General features: G+C 47.3%; 1 protein-coding gene across 1 annotated transcript in view; it reads left to right on the top strand.

The window, feature by feature from the left end:
* The window catches only part of LOC310684793 (putative transmembrane protein 244), a 63,201-nt gene that overhangs the window by 31,824 nt on the left and 14,406 nt on the right, over window positions 1–16,971 (top strand). The window lies entirely within an intron of this gene.

The raw sequence follows: 16,971 nt of genomic DNA on the forward strand, positions 1-16,971 counted from the left end.
ATACCACTGTAAGTTGCTCCAAGGTATTTTATGTAGTAAGCGACCAATTTTTATTTTTATTATATATACTCCACCCATCTGCCTGGGTTTCTCCAGCCACTCTGTATGGCTTACAGCATATCTAAAAACGTAATAAAAGCATATAATGATTAAATAAATGTGTTTAAGTTTGTAGACTAAATTTCCCTTTTGTCACTAGGCAGAATATCTGGCACACCATAACGCTCACAGACGTGACAGCTTGTGACACCAGAAACCCGTGTTTGCATTTAAGGCATCAAAATGTTACATGGTACTTCAAGAAGTGATCTGCCAGATCATAGTGATTGAAATCACTCGCTGACAGTTCCCTCTTGATTATATTAAGACCAATCTATATCATAGAAACATTTTTTTAAAACCCTGCCATATACAGAATCCAATCATTGGCCCATCTAGCTCAGTGTTGTCAACATTGACTGGTCGTAGCTCTCTGGGGTTTCAGACATTCCCAGCCCTCCCTGGAGATGCCAGGTGGACCTGGGATTTTATGCATAGAAAGCAGATGCTGTACCACTGAGCTATGACTCTTCCCTAGATATATTCACCACATTTTCTTTTTTTTTTTATATAATATTTTATTTTCCGCATTCAATAAACAAAAAAAAGAACAAATCGACAAACACATCAAAAGGAAAAAAGCAAAAGAAAAACAATACATACATTATACAAAAACATAAAGAAAAATAAAAACGGTAAGAATAAAAGAGTTAAAAACAAATATTGTATCATTATATTCTTCAGCATTAACTTAGGTCTGCGACTTCCCCATGCCTTCCCACTCTGTATTCTAGGTCTTATATTCTGGTAGTAAACTCTTTCCCTCTGGCGTATCTTTGGTTCAGATTAATATTATTGTCTTATTTATCCTTACATTTCCCTATGTCTTATTAAATATACTTTCTTTAACATTGTCATTTTTATAATAACATTCTTTTACATTCAATCTGATAATGTGATGGCCTGGGATTCCGATTCGGAGGATGAAACAGAGGAATCCCGGCCTGCACAGGAGTCCCCGCCTCCAGGGCCGGCTGAACTGGGGCCAGGCCTAGATGCTGAAGAGCCTGCACCTGTGGCAGTGCATCAGGAGCTGGCCCCAGGTGAAGCCCTTCTGGCCCCAGAGAGGCTTGACGACGCAGTGGCCACAGGTGAGCCTCCTCCAGGGCCCAGTAACCCTTCGGCCTCTCCTGATCTGCAGAGGTTTAGAGCAGAGAGGCGAAGGGAACTGGTTGCCCCCAGGAGGAGTGCTCGCCTTAAGGCCAGAGGAGGCGGGGCTCCTGGGGGCCGGGACCGCCCCTGGCCTTAGAAGAGGATAAAAGCCCAGTCAGCCCGGCCCCAGGTTGCGGGAGCAACGTCGTTGTTGGCTTCGGTCCTTCCTGCGTTCGTGATCCCTGCTCGTGACTATCCGGTACTCCTGTTCCCTGCTCGGCCTCCTGTTCCCGACCATCCGGTGTTCCTGTTCCCTGCACAGCCTCCTGTTCCAGCGTTCCTGTTCACCGCCCGGCACTCTGCCTCGGACCTTGCCCCTCTTCGTGTGGACTTTGCTACACCCAAGGTACCTTACCCCCGGGACCAGCACAGTTTGCTCCCGCCACCTCCCGCACTCCCCCTTCGTCGGGGTGCGTTCGGGAAGAGCCGGAGGCCATGGCTGAACAGGCGGCTGCACTGGTGGCTTTGGCCCAGGAGAACCAGGCCTTGTCTCACACCGTGCAGCAGCTCAGTGACGCGGTAGAGGCACTTCAGCAACGCTTGGAAGCCCTACCGGCTTCTGGGGCCGACGCCCCGGCTCCGGGCAAGTACCCAGTGGCTTTGCCTGAGAAATTTGATGGAGCCCCGGCCAGCTTTCCCATGTTCCTGGCCCAGGCCAAACTGTATATTCAGGGGCGAGCCCGGAACTTCCCTGACGACCGTACCAAGGTGCACTTTTTGATTAGCTTGTTAAAGGACCAGGCGGCCAAGTGGGCGTTGCCGCTACTCAGGCAAGACTCCCCCTTGCTGGCAGACTATACGGGGTTTTGCAATCGTTTGGAGGCCGCGTTCGGCAACCCCCAGAAAGAGAGTCAAGCCAACCGGGCGATTCGGCATTTGAAACAGGGCAAGTCCACGGTGGCCACATATACCACGGAGTTCCGGCTGTTGGCACAGGACTTGACCTGGAATGACTCGGCACTGCGGGACCAGTATCTCGAAGGGCTTTCGGACGAGGTACTGGACCAGTTGGCCACAATGGAACGCCCCACCACGCTGGACACTCTCATTCAACGGAGTTTACAAATAGGCGACCGGTTGGAGGATCGTCGTCAGGCCCGGGGTCGCCGACACTTCCAGTTCACGGCACCAGCTTTTTCCGGCAGCCCCACGGTCACAACTGATTTAACGGAGGAGCCTATGCAGCTCGGGGCAGTGCGGCCACGCCTTTCCCCCGCAGAGAAGGCGCGGCGTCGGGATGGAAATCTCTGTCTTTACTGTGGCGGAAGTGGACACTTCGCTCGGTCCTGCCCTGAGAAACGCCAGCCGCAGGGAAACCGCCAACCCCAGTAGCTGATGGCCCTAGCTACCGGGGGTCCCAAACCGTACAGAATGGGCCCGCACCAATGGACTTGCAACATCTTATGGTTTCGGTACGTTTATACCCTCCAGGTGGGCCCTGGATCCTCACCCATGCTTTGGTAGATTCAGGGGCAACCCGCTCCTATATGGACGCTGCTTTTGCCGCCCATTATCAGGTGCCACTTCGGAACAAGCCAGTACCGGTCCAGGTGGAAGCGATTGACGGACGACTTCTGCGTTCAGGTGCCGTTACTCAGGAGACCCAGCCTCTGGTCCTGTGTCTCCAGCAGCACCGGGAGTTGCGAACTTTGGACATTGCCTCTATGCCCCGCTTCCCCCTGGTGCTCGGGATGGACTGGCTGGAGGCCCACAACGTTCAGATTGACTGGGTCAAACGGACCGTGCACTTCCCAGACCCATGTTCCCATGCTCAATCCGGAACGCTGGCGGCCGCGCCCTCAGAGGAGGCAGCACCCACGCTCCCAGCCGTGTACCAGGACTACCAGGACGTGTTCGAGGAACGGGGGGCAGACCAGCTGCCGCCGCATCGGCCTTTTGACTGCGGCATAGACCTCCAACCCGGAGCGCCTTTACCAGTGAGTCGCTTATATTCCCTAACAGAGCCAGAGCGCGAGGCTTTGCAGGACTTCTTGCGCAAGAACCTGGAGCGTGGGTTCATTAGGCCTTCCACCTCGCCCACCGCGGCGCCGGTGCTTTTTGTTAAGAAGAAATGTGGGGAACTCCGCCCTTGCCATGATTACCGAGCCCTGAACAAAATTACCGTCCCAGACCGGTACCCCTTGCCCCTTATCTCGGAGCTGCTGGAGCGGGTGCAAGGGGCACAGGTGTTCACCAAGCTGGACCTCCGGGGGGCCTACAACTTGATTCGGATCCGAGCCGGGGATGAGTGGAAGACAGCGTTCGGGACCCGGTACGGGCAGTTCGAATATTTGGTTATGCCTTTCGGTTTGTGCAACGCGCCTGCTGTGTTTCAACGCTACATCAACCACGTGTTTCAGGACCTGTTAGACAAGTACGTGGTGGTGTATTTGGATGACATACTGATTTACTCCCGTGACCCGGCTCGCCATGAGGGACATGTCCGGACCGTGCTGCAGCGCTTGCGTGAGCACCGTTTGTACGCAAAGCTCAGCAAGTGCGAGTTCCATCAGCGGACTGTGGACTTCCTTGGTCACCGGCTCTCTCCAGATGGGGTGCAAATGGACCCGGGGAAGGTGACAGCGGTTCAAGAATGGGCGGCACCCCGGAACCGCAAGGACCTACAGCGTTTCCTGGGGTTCGCCAATTACTACCGGACCTTCATCGCTGATTATGCTCATCGCACCACCCCGTTGACCCGGCTACTGCGCCCAAAGACGCCGTTTTCCTGGGACAAGGAGGCAGAGGAGGCGTTTCAGGGGTTGAAGGCCTGTTTCCAGAGGGCACCAATCTTACAACATCCTGACCCCTCTCGACCCTTTGTGGTGGAGACCGACGCTTCCAGTACGGCTCTCGGTGCCGTCTTGTCTCAACAGATTGGTCCTGAAGCGCCACTCTTACCCTGTGCCTTCTATTCCCGCCAGCTCCTACCAGCGGAGCGTAACTATACTGTGTGGGAGCGGGAACTACTGGCCATCAAGGTAGCCTTTGAGGTCTGGCGCCACCATCTTGAGGGGGCACGACATCCGGTGGAGGTGAGAACCGACCACCGGAACCTGGAGTACCTCCAGACCACCCGCAAGCTGAACCAAAGACAGATCCGGTGGGCGTTGTTCTTTTCCCGGTTCCAGTTCCGGATCCGCTACATCCCTAGCTCTCAGAATCAGAAGGCGGATGCCCTGTCCCGGAAACCTGACGACAACGCAGACACGGTACAGCAAGCAGAACCCACCACGATCCTACCTCCGGCTGCATTCCTGGCCACCCAGGAGGCGCAGCCACTGCAGGTTCGGGTGCGGGAACAGCAGCGGGTCGACGCTTGGGCCCAGGAACGACTCCGGGAGCTGGCTGAAGGGTCCAGCCCACAGTATCCGGGGCTGGTCCTGCATCAGGGCCTTCTGCTGCACCACGGTCGTTTGTACATCCCGCCAGGGCCACTACGGCTGGAGGTTCTCCGGATGGCCCATGATGCCCCAGCAGCGGGGCACTTTGGACGGTATCGGACCACCCATCTGGTCAGTCGAGAGTTTTGGTGGCCCCGCCTGAAGGCTGACGTGGCTCGCTACGTTGCTGGTTGTGATGTCTGCCGGCGCGCCAAGGGACCTACCGGGCGACCCCCCGGCCTACTTCAGCCATTGCCAGTTCCACCGCACCCTTGGCACACGGTTTCGTTGGACTTTGTAGTGGACTTACCCTCGTCTCGTGGCTGTACCTGCCTTCTGGTTTTCTCCGACCATTTCACCAAGATGGTGCACTGCGCTCCCTGTCCATCTGTACCCACAGCCAAGGAAACTGCTCAGCTGTACCTTCAGCATGTCTTCCGCCTGCATGGCCTACCTGAGCGCGTGGTGTCCGACCGGGGCGTTCAGTTCACATCCCGGTTCTGGCAAGCACTACACCGGACCCTCGGGACGGAGGTCTGCCTCTCGTCAGCCTACCACCCACAGACCGATGGCCAGACGGAACGGGCGAACGCGGTGCTGGAGCAGTACCTCCGGTGTTACTGCAGCTACCAGCAGGATGACTGGGTCGACCACCTGGCATTGGCGGAGTTCGCCTACAATAACGCGGTGAATGCGTCCACCCAGCAGACCCCGTTCCAGGCCAGTTATGGTTATCATCCACGGCTGTTTCCAGAGGTGCTGCCGACATCCGCAGTCCCGGCGGTGACGGAGTGGCTTCAAGAGCTCCAGTCCCAGCAACAGCTTTTGGTGGAGCAACTGCACCAGGCCAAGGAAGCGTACAAGGCCCAGGCCGACCGCCACCGCCAGGTGGGGCCGGAACTTCGCGTCGGTGACCTGGTTTGGCTCTCCACTCGCCACCTCCACCCCTCTCGACCTTCGCGGAAGTTGGACGCCCGCTTCACCGGCCCGTTCCCTATCGTAGACCAAGTCTCTCCTGTGGCATTTCGTCTCCGGTTACCCGCAACCCTGAAGGTTCACCCGGTCTTCCACAGGTCCCTTTTGAGTCCGGTGGCCCCACCCGACGAGTTCCACCCGAACCGTCCCCGACCGCAGCCAGTGTTGGTTCGGGGAGAGCCTGAGTACGAGGTGGAACGCATCCTGGACTCCCGATACCGCAGGGGGAAGCTGCAGTATCTCATTGACTGGAAGGGGTACGGACCGGAGGACCGTTCCTGGGAACCAGCGGCCAACGTCCACGCACCTGCCTGCCTCCGAGAGTTCCATGCGACGTACCCCGGCAAGCCGGGTCCGGACCCTCGGTTGAGGGGGGGGCCTGGGAGGGGGGATGGTGTGATGGCCTGGGATTCCGATTCGGAGGATGAAACAGAGGAATCCCGGCCTGCACAGGAGTCCCCGCCTCCAGGGCCGGCTGAACTGGGGCCAGGCCTAGATGCTGAAGAGCCTGCACCTGTGGCAGTGCATCAGGAGCTGGCCCCAGGTGAAGCCCTTCTGGCCCCAGAGAGGCTTGACGACGCAGTGGCCACAGGTGAGCCTCCTCCAGGGCCCAGTAACCCTTCGGCCTCTCCTGATCTGCAGAGGTTTAGAGCAGAGAGGCGAAGGGAACTGGTTGCCCCCAGGAGGAGTGCTCGCCTTAAGGCCAGAGGAGGCGGGGCTCCTGGGGGCCGGGACCGCCCCTGGCCTTAGAAGAGGATAAAAGCCCAGTCAGCCCGGCCCCAGGTTGCGGGAGCAACGTCGTTGTTGGCTTCGGTCCTTCCTGCGTTCGTGATCCCTGCTCGTGACTATCCGGTACTCCTGTTCCCTGCTCGGCCTCCTGTTCCCGACCATCCGGTGTTCCTGTTCCCTGCACAGCCTCCTGTTCCAGCGTTCCTGTTCACCGCCCGGCACTCTGCCTCGGACCTTGCCCCTCTTCGTGTGGACTTTGCTACACCCAAGGTACCTTACCCCCGGGACCAGCACAGATAACCTCAAACGTTCGTAATTTTATAATGCTTCTGTAAATAGTCTTTAAATTTCCTCCAGTCTTCCTTCACCATCTCTTCTCCCTGGTCTCTGATTCTGCCGGTCATTTCTGCAAGTTCCATATAGTCGATGAGCTTCATTTGCCATTCTTCCAGCGTGGGTAGATCTTGCGTCTTCCAATATTGCGCGATGAGTATTCTTGCTGCTGTTGTAGCGTACATAAAAAAAGTTCTATCCTTCACTTGAACCTGTTGGTTTACCATACCCAGGAGAAAGGCTTCTGGGGTCTTTCTAAATGTGTATTTAAATATTTTTTTCAATTCATTATAAATCATTTCCCAGAAAACCTTAATCCTTGGGCACGTCCACCAAAGGTGAAAAAAGGTACCTTCTGCTTCTTTACATTTCCAGCATTTGTTATCAGGCATATGATACATTTTTGCAAGCTTGACTGGTGTCATGTACCACCTATATATCATTTTCATTATGTTCTCTCTTAAGGCATTACATGCCGTAAACTTTATTCCAGTGGTCCACAACCTTTCCCAGTCAGCAAACATTATGTTATGGCCAACGTCTTGAGCCCATTTAATCATAGCCGATTTCACTTCCTCATCCTGTGTGTTCCATTTCAGCAGCAAATTATACATTCTAGACAATATTTTTGTTTTAGGTTCTAATAGTTCTGTTTCCAATTTTGATTTTTCCACCTGGAAGCCAATTTTTCTGTCCATTTTAAATACCTCCATTATTTGATAATAATGAAGCCAATCTCGGACTTTACTTTTTAGTTTATCAAAACTCTGCAGTTTCAGTTTGTCACCATCCTGTTCTAAAATCTCCCAATACTTCGGCCAATTTGCCTCCATATTGAGTCTCTTTACTGCCTTAGCTTCCATTGAAGACAACCACCTTGGAGTTTTGTTTTCCAAAAGATCTTTATATCTAATCCAGACATTGAACAGTGCTTTTCTGACAATGTGAATTTTGAACATTCTATGCACTTTAACTTTGTCATACCATAGATATGCATGCCAGCCAAATGCATTATTGAACCCTTCTAAATCCAATATATCTGTGTTTTCAAGAAGTAGCCATTCCTTCAACCAGCAGAAAGCTGCTGCTTCATAATAGAGTTTTAGGTCTGGCAGGGCAAAGCCCCCTCTTTCTTTAACGTCTGTTAATATTTTAAATTTTATCCTTGGCTTTTTGCCCTGCCAGACAAATTTAGATAGATCTTTTTGCCACTTCTTGAAACAGTCAGTTTTATCAATAATCTGCAGTGTCTGAAACAAAAACAGCATTCTTGGCAATACATTCATCTTAATTACAGCAATGCGCCCCAGTAGTGAGAGTTTCAAGCTAGACCACGTATCTAGATCCTTTTTTATCTCCGTCCAGCACTTCTCATAGTTGTCTTTAAATAAGTTCCCATTTTTTGCTGTCATATTTATTCCCAAATATTTAACTTTCTTCACTACTGTTAAACCTGTTTCTTTCTGAAACCTTTCATTTTCAATTTCTGTCAGATTTTTTGTCAAAACCTTAGTTTTTGTTTTGTTTAATTTAAAGCCTGCCAATTGGCCAAATTCTTGGATCAGTTCTAAAACTTTTTTTCCACTAGATTCTGGCTCCTGCAACGTCAAAACCAGGTCATCTGCAAAAGCTCTTAATTTATATTGTTTAGCTCCGACCTGTATCCCTTTGACCAATTGGTCCTTTCTGATCGTATTCAGCAACACCTCCAGGACCGATATAAAAAGTAGTGGGGAAATTGGGCACCCTTGTCGTGTTCCTTTTTCTATTCTGAACTCTTCTGTCAAAACATTATTTACTATTAATTTAGCTTTTTGTTCAGAATAGATTGCCCCTATACCATTTTCAAATTCTTGGCCTACCCCCATGCCTTGGAGATTCTTCTTCATAAAACTCCAAGAGATATTGTCAAAGGCTTTCTCCGCATCCACAAATATCAGCGCCGCTTTTGTATTTATATTTTCCTGTAAAAGTTCCAAAATATCAATTATATTTCTTACGTTCTCTGATAGATGTCTTCCTGGGAGAAAGCCTGCTTGATCTTTATGAATCTCCTCTGTTAGTACCTTCTTCAATCTTCTCGCCAAGATATCCGCAAATATTTTGTAATCCACATTTAACAATGATATAGGCCGGTAATTCCTAAGTTGATGTTTTTCAACGTCTGTCTTTGGTATAAGAGTCACAAAAGCTTCTTTCCACGATTCTGGAGCCTTTTTCCCCTGAAGTATTTCATTACATATTTCCTTTAGGGGTTGAGTTAGCCAGTCTTTCAATGATTTATAATATCTTGCAGTCAGCCCATCAGGTCCCGGAGCTTTGCCTAGTTGCATATTTTGGATGGCACTCTCTATCTCTTGTTCTGTTATCCTACTGCTCAGTTTAAGTTTGTTTTCTTGCGATATTTTTGGTAGCCCATTCACTTTCAAAAATTCTTCTATCTCTGTTTCTTTCTGTGGTTGTTGAGAGTAGAGCTTTTTAAAATATTTTTGAAAAGCACTCCTGATCTCGTTGGGATATTGCAACATTCTTCCTTCAACCTCCACACTTGTAATAGTGTTCATTTTTTGTCTCTTCTTTATTTGCCATGCCAATAACTTTCCACACTTATTTGCCGAATCAAATGTTCTTTGTCTCATCTGTTTAATTTTCCATTCAATCTCTTGGTTTATTAGTTGCATGTATTGTGCTTGATACAACTTTATCTCTCTTAATATTTCCTGTGATTTTGGGTTTGTTCTCAATCTCTTTTCACCTTCCTTGATCTTATCCAAAATCTTTTCTCTTTTTTCCTGTTGTAATCTTCTCTTGAGTGCATTTTGTTGGATCAAAAAACCTCTCATAACAGCCTTACTTGCGTCCCATATAATTCTTTTCTCCACCGTAGTGTTCAAATTTATTTCAAAATAATCTTTCAGAGTTTTCTGGGCTTTCTTCACAAATTCCGCATCTCTAAAAAGAGAGTCATTCATCCTCCATCTGAAGGATCCAGTTGGTTGTAAGTTCATTACCATCTTAATAGCGTTATGGTCGGAGCAAGTCTTTGGGCAGATTTCCACCTTATTTATCTTTGGGGCCAGTTCTCTAGTGGTCCAAATTTGGTCAATTCTAGTCCAAGTCTTTTGGGCTTCAGAAAAGAAGGTTCCCTCTCTTTCCAGGGGATGTTTCGTTCTCCAAATGTCAATCAAATCCAAGTTATCAGTCATTTCAAAAAAGGTTTTCGGTAGTCTCCCATCTTTGGTAACTACCTGTCTTTGTGCCTTATCCATATTCGTTGAGACTACTCCGTTCATATCTCCCATTAGAATCACATTGTACTCCATATAATCCAACAATGTCTCATGCAGTCTTTTAAAAAATTCTGATTTTCCTTCATTGGGCGCGTATACGCCCACCATCAAATATTTCTGTCCATGATACTGTATTTCAATAGCCAAGTATCTTCCTTGCTCATCTTTAAAGACAAATTTTGGCGCCAGGCCTTCTTTAGCATAAATTACAACTCCTCTTTTTTTAACTTTGTCCGATGAGATAAATTCTTGTCCCAACTTTTTGTTAATTAAAATTTTTCTGTGAAGCCTGGTCACATGTGTTTCTTGCAAGCAAATCAAATCCACATGTTCTTTTTTTAATATGTGAAAAATGGATTTCCTCCTCCGAGAAATGTTCAAACCATTACAATTCCAACTCAAAAGCTGCAGAGACATGTTGTATTATTGTTATTCTGTTCCTCCCGTTGCTTCTGATAACTTGTCTTCTTCTGCTCCTGGTGGAGTCTTTCCATCCAAATTTAGATTTAGATTCAATATTGCCTCTGCTGTCTTCTTCCTTCTTTCCTCTAGTAGGTCTGCTGTCCCTTTCTGTAGGTCCTCCCCGCAGGCCTCCAAAAAACTGTCTCTGTCTTCCACTGACTTTATTTTAATCTTTCGTCCTTTGAAACTAAAGGAGAGTCCTTCTGGGAATTCCCACCTGAAGATGATATTATTTCTTCTCAGCAAGGTCACCAAGTCTTTATATCTGGCTCTGAGATCGAGCAAAAGTTTGGGGATGTCTTTAAAAATTTCAGCTCTCGATTGAGAGATTTCCAAAGGTTTGTGAAAATGCAGACCTAGGATCTTATCCCTCTCCTCCTTGGATCTTAATGTGATCAGACAATCTCTGGTTTTAATCTTTTTACTTGCTCTTCCCAGTCGGAAGGCACTCAAAATTTTTATTTCTTCCTTTTCTGGATCTAATTCCCAAAATTTCACAAACTCTTGTGACAGGTAGTCCCACAGGCTCTCCTTCTCAATTTCAGGCAGACCTCTAATCCTGAGATTTGCCTCTCGTTCTTTCAAGTCCAATAGAGAAAACTTAACCTTGTAGTCCTCCAGCTGTCTGGTCATCGATGGTAATTTCTCCTCCGTGGCAGCTGCGACCTGTCGAGCTTCTTCTGCAATCTTTCGCGTTTTATCGGAGTCGCCCAATAATTTCTCTATTGCAGCTGTATTTTGCCGGATGCTCAGCGTATTTTGATCTATTTTTGAAGATGCATCTGCAATCCCTCTGTTCGTTTCTAACACCTGATTTTTGATTTCTGCAATCTCCTTCTTCGTCCCTGACACCTCAGCTGTAAGTTTATCAATGGCCCCTTGTAGTTTTGAAAAGCCAGAACTTATCAGTTCATCTGTACTAGACATTCCTTTCCCTTTCTGCTGTAAGGCAATGCCTCCTGTAGGGTCTAGAGAGCCTCTTCTTCCTGGAAGAAAGGATTTGCCCGATCTTGTTGTCTTTTCCTGATAACTCTGGTAACTCTCTTTCTCAGCCATAAGCCAAGCTTTCCCACGGTCAGGCTGCAGCTGCAGCTAGGCTTGTGGCACAAACAGACCGTCCGATAAGAAATTGCAGTAAGATATTACAGTGGAAAATTACCAATAGACTTGTAACGATGTCAGTGCCCACTAGGGGGACTCTAAGATTCCACGATCAGAAGAAACAAAATGTCCTTTGGTTTACAGTCAAGACCGAATTGTATCATCAATCCTTTTGGCGACAGTTTTATGGTTCTAACACCTTTATAACAGTTTTATAGCACCTTTAACTCTCATTAGTCAAGCGCCGTCCACTATCCCCTTTATGAGGCTAGTATCTTCAAATTCGACAGCTCAGGACCTGGGAGTCAGAGCGATGTTTTTGTTACCGCAGCCTCTTTCTCCGGGGGATTTAGTCTTTCCCAAAATACTCCCCCTCCTTCCAGTTCTTGGGAGGGGGGTTGCAATCCTTTCTATGGCTTCAGAATAGCTTTTTCAATCTCTTATTTTAGAATGTTAAAAGCATAGTCTTTACTTTCTACTATATACAAAGCGGAAGGCTGACTTCCTGTTTAGACCTTCCCGCCTCTGTTCCGATCATTCTTAAAGAAATTTAAAGTCCCGATTCTTTTCCAATTCAGGTTTTCCAAATTAAAGTCCTTCAAATTTACTGTAGTTTACTCACGATTATTCTGTTTTGTAATCCAAATTGTAACAAGAAGAGGTCGAACGCTTTTCTGATTGGCAGTGCGACGTCGCTCTGAGAAGGTAGCGATAGCCTCACAGCACCACGCCGGCCCCCCCTCCGTTCCCCGGGGCTATTTACGACCCGGAGACAATCTGGAGCTGCGCTTTCGGTGCCCGCTGAGTCCCACGGCCGTAGGCTTTCCCCGCCTGCGGTTTTATGGAGTTTCTGCGTCGTCGAAGCAGTAAAACCCCGTCCTTCTCAGAGCTCTTCCTCTGAGACATCAGAGGAAAGCAGCCATCTTCAGATCGCGTTCACCACATTTTCTGCAAGAAGGAATTCAATGGAGGTTATATCAATGCACCTCAAAACTGTATCTTGGGAGATTTTATGGACGCCAGAAATTGGGTACTAAGCGTGCAACATGTGTACAGTGGTGCCTCGCAAGACGAAAAGAATCCGTTCCGTGAGTCTCTTCGTCTAGCGGTTTTTTCGTCTTGCAAAGCAAGCCTATTAGCGGATTAGCGCTATTAGCGGTTTAGCGGCTATTAAAGGCTTAAGGGATTAGCGGATTAGCTGCTAAAAGGCTATTAGCAGCTTAGTGTCTTAGAAAAAGGGGGTAGGGAGCGGGGAAAAAACCCCAGGAATCGCAAGACATTTTCGTCTTGAGAAGCAAGCCCATAGCAAATTCGTCCTGTGAAGCACCTCCAAAACGGAAAACCCTTTCATCTAGCGGGTTTTCCGTCTTGCGAGGCATTCGTCTTGCGGGGCACCACTGTACTCCGAAGAAAATCTTTGTGTCTGATGGGACTTATTCCCAGTAAGTGTGTTACCACCATACCCACTTGGTGTGCTTTGTGAGCTGCTAGTGGTGGTTGGAAAATCTTGCTAGTCACTCTTGAGTACTAGATTAGACTGATCTTGGTCTGCTTGTGCCTCCAGCTCCCATTAGCCCCACCCAGAACAGGCAGTGGACAAGGATAATGAGAGCTGAAGTCCAGAAAAATCTGGAGGCTAACACATTGGCTACCTCTGCAGTAAAGCAGTTACTCTATTCTTAGAGAATTGCCCTTAAGAACACAAACGGTACCTCCGCAGATGTAGAGGCCTTCAGTTTTTAGCCGTTTATTTATTGCACTTTCCCCTGATTTACCGTGCTCATGGACAATGATCCACATTAGTGGACAGCACCATAATAAAAGGCAACCAGAAGGCCTCTTAAAAGCGGGCAGCGCCGTAATAAAAACATCAGAAGACCTCTAAATCAACAACAGGACTTTGCTCGTTCACCCAGTGAAGAGAGTTTAGGAGTTTCTGAATCATTGCATTGCTTTGTAGAAAGTATAGAAGTTCTGTAATGGTTTAGAGAAGAAACGAGGGCTGTAAAGTTAGTTTTTTATTGACAACAAATTCAGGATGCATGAAATATTGTTATGTGTTTGGGGGTTTAGTCTGGATGGAACCCAATGTCTCCTTCCAAACCTGTGATCCTATATGTGTGAGGGCAGAATGTATAACAAGACAATAAAATAGTAATCGTAATAATCATAGAGAGCTTGAATAGCATAAAATAAATTCCATAGTGGAATATAAGATTGGCAGAAATACGAAACATACCAAATTTCAAGAATGTTGCCAGATAAACTCATATTTAGTGGGAATGTGCCAACCCTGAGATCGTTTGGTCATATAACTCACAAATGGCCCCCAAGCAGAGGCAACAATTAATTATTTATCTGTTGGTTGCCACTCATCTAGCGATCTAGAGGGTGGAAGGATAAGACTTGTTACTCGAGGGATCTATGGTTTAAAAAAAGTCATGTTCATTGCCATTTTTAAAAAGCTGGCTCCTAAGAAATGTGCCACTAAGTGTGATGCAGACCCCTATGATTTAGAGGAACAAATCTTAGGTTGCATCCAGTTTTACAACTTCCTGCTCCTCATACATCTTGGATCTATCTTTTGAGAACAAGGGACAAGCATGGCTTCTTTCTTTCTCCAACCAGATAGTTAGGAGTATAGAACTCTTTCCTTTCAAGAATGAACTTCCTTGAATGATCATAAGCTTGCTTATTTTACACCAAGGCTCAGTGTAAATACCTTTCAACTAAAGGTGTGTACCAGGCAAGGATTCCACTTAACTCAACTTAATTTCTGCTGCTGCTGCAAATAAATGCTGTGTGCAGACAGATTTGCTGGAGTTCTTTTGAAAGAAAGCTGCCCTCCCTGTAATCACACTTAAGGTGGAAAAGATACAGTGCGTGTTTTCTTTTACTCTTATTACCAGGGGGCTTGAGAACATATAATCTAACATCTCCTGAAACTATTTCCAGGCTAGTCTTTGAGGGGACTAACATTTTTAGCAATGAGCAGGTGGCAATTTTTTTTGTAAAAATGTCTCAAACCAGCTATGATTGCTAGTTCTCAGCGTGCCGTTCTGTAGAATCAGTTTTAACAGGGCTGCGATCTTCTGTTTTGTAGTAAGTGTTAATAATATTAACATTTCCTCGGCACACGTGATCTGTTGGGAGTGATTCTGAATTTCTAATGCCCATATTAAAATAAAGGCTAGAGGGGAACTCGGAACACTTACTCTGCTCAAAGCACTGGTCAGTAGCATCCAGTCAAATTCTTTAGATGTTCATTTGTTACAACATGTATATTCTGCCTTTCCTCCAAGGAAGTCAAGGCGATTTACATTGTTCTCCTCTCCCAATTTTATCTTCACAACAACACAGTAAGTTAGGTCACTTGCGAGCTTCAGGGCTGCGTAGAGATTTGAACCCTGGTCTCCTAAGTCATCGTCTGGCATTCTAACCAACCACTCCAGATTAGCTTTCCCTAATTACTCAGTGTGGCTAAGAGAATACTACTTTTTATTTTCTCCTCTTATTCAACGCACAAATAGGAAGAAAAGGCAAACAAAATCTAACGCACCTATCTAGTCTTCCAAGTCTTTACATTAGGGCTGGGCAATTTTTGGTCCTCCAGCCATTACTGCACTACATTTCCCATTATCTCTGACCATTGGCCAATGGGACTTGGAGTCCAAAATCATCTGGAAGGTCATCCTTCTTTAACACAATATCTTCAATTAATTGCAAGTAATAATTAAGACATATTGGAATGAAAGTTCTGTAGATCTATTCCAGTATTGTATAAAATCAATAAGCCCTTCCCTTCCCAAAATGCTTATAAAGGTAAAGGCACCCCTGACCATTAGGTCCAGTCGGCGCTCATCTTGCTTTATTGGCCGAGGGAGTCGGTGTACAGCTTCTGGGTCATGTGGCCAGCATGACTAAGCCACTTCTGGCGAACCAGAGCAGCGCACGGAAATGCCGTTTACCTTCCTGCCAGAGCGGTACCTATTTATCTACTTGCACTTTGACGTGCTTTCAAACTGCTAGGTGGACAGGAACAGGGACCGAGCAACGGGAGCTCACCCTGTCGCGGGGATTTGAACTGCTGACCTTCTGATCAGAAAGTCCTAAGCTCTGTGGTTTAACCCACAGCGCCACCCGCGTCCCAAGTTTATCCAATAAAATGGGCCCCAGCTTCCAAAGATTGTAGTTGCTCTGTTTTCATTGCTTTCACCGACAAACACCAAGCAATTGTCAATACACACACACAATCAACATCACAATATGTCCTTTTGTTGCAAGGGACAACATATCTGAGGGGGTCCCTTCTCAATATGGTTAAGGGTATAACTGGATTTTGTACCACAGAATATCCCTGGTATTATGGGCAAATGATCCCCTGATCAAACATTGCAACTCCAACATTGCAGGATGTACAACCTATCTAAAAAGCTTGCATGTTAAGAGGTTCATCCATGGTCAGGAAGCTGAGCCAAGTCTTGATATCATATCAGGCTAACACAGCAAATGGAGGGGCTGTCTTCACTGTGCATTACTACTTGCTCTCTTGAAGCTTGTGCTAAAGCAGACATGTGGATCCTCCAGGCAGTGGAAGCTGATCTGTTAGGGCAAATGGGGCACAGCCTCACCAACCTCAGCCTACCATCAGCCAGTCCCAATCTGCCTGCCTTCTTACAGCTTTTTGAAGGGGTGGCACTGGCTGTCAGCCTCCTCCTCCTGCTGCTGATCCACCTCAGTGTTACCTTTGTAGAACTCAACTGGGAGAAATCAGTTGGCTGCACCAGTCTCTGGCTCCACCCACAGTTGGCCTCCTTGCTTTCCACCCCAGTTGGCGCCATCCATCACTAACTCCAAGTGGAGGAAAGAAACACTATACTGGAAAGAAATACAGGAAAGAAACACTATACTGTAAATAAGTCAGAAATTAGATCGTTATAACAAAAGGGGAGAAAATCCTTTGGAAAATCGTGTAGAAAAATTTTCTGCTCTCTGGTGCCGTCTGGTGTTGCATGTTTATAACACATTCAAATCATTGCTTTTTGATTTATGTAGCTGAGTCCCATGTGTTGTTGTACTACAACTCCTGACTATTGGCTACGCTAGCTGGCTGGCTAGGGCTGATGGTCCAGCAACATCTGGAAGCTCACCAATTCCTTGCCTCTGCAGTGAAGAGTTCTCAGACAACCGTGTAGAACTTGCCAAACTCCAGAGTAAAAAATTCTCTCTTCATTTTTGGTCTTCACGCAAGTAAACCATTTCTCCTAAGCTTGACACGTTGACAGTATTGGGCCCTGAGCATAGAGCGCTGTGCCTTCTGTTGACATGCTTAATTTTTTGACACATTTTTTAATGTATGTGTAGGGGGAGCAATCTATTGAAATAACCATTTTCTTCATATGTAAAAAGCTTCCATCTCCTTTCATAATGCTTCAGGCTACCAAGCT

Source organism: Podarcis tiliguerta, assembly GCF_965153285.1.
Source record: "Podarcis tiliguerta genome assembly, chromosome: 8".
Taxonomy (NCBI): Eukaryota; Metazoa; Chordata; class Lepidosauria; order Squamata; family Lacertidae; genus Podarcis; species Podarcis tiliguerta.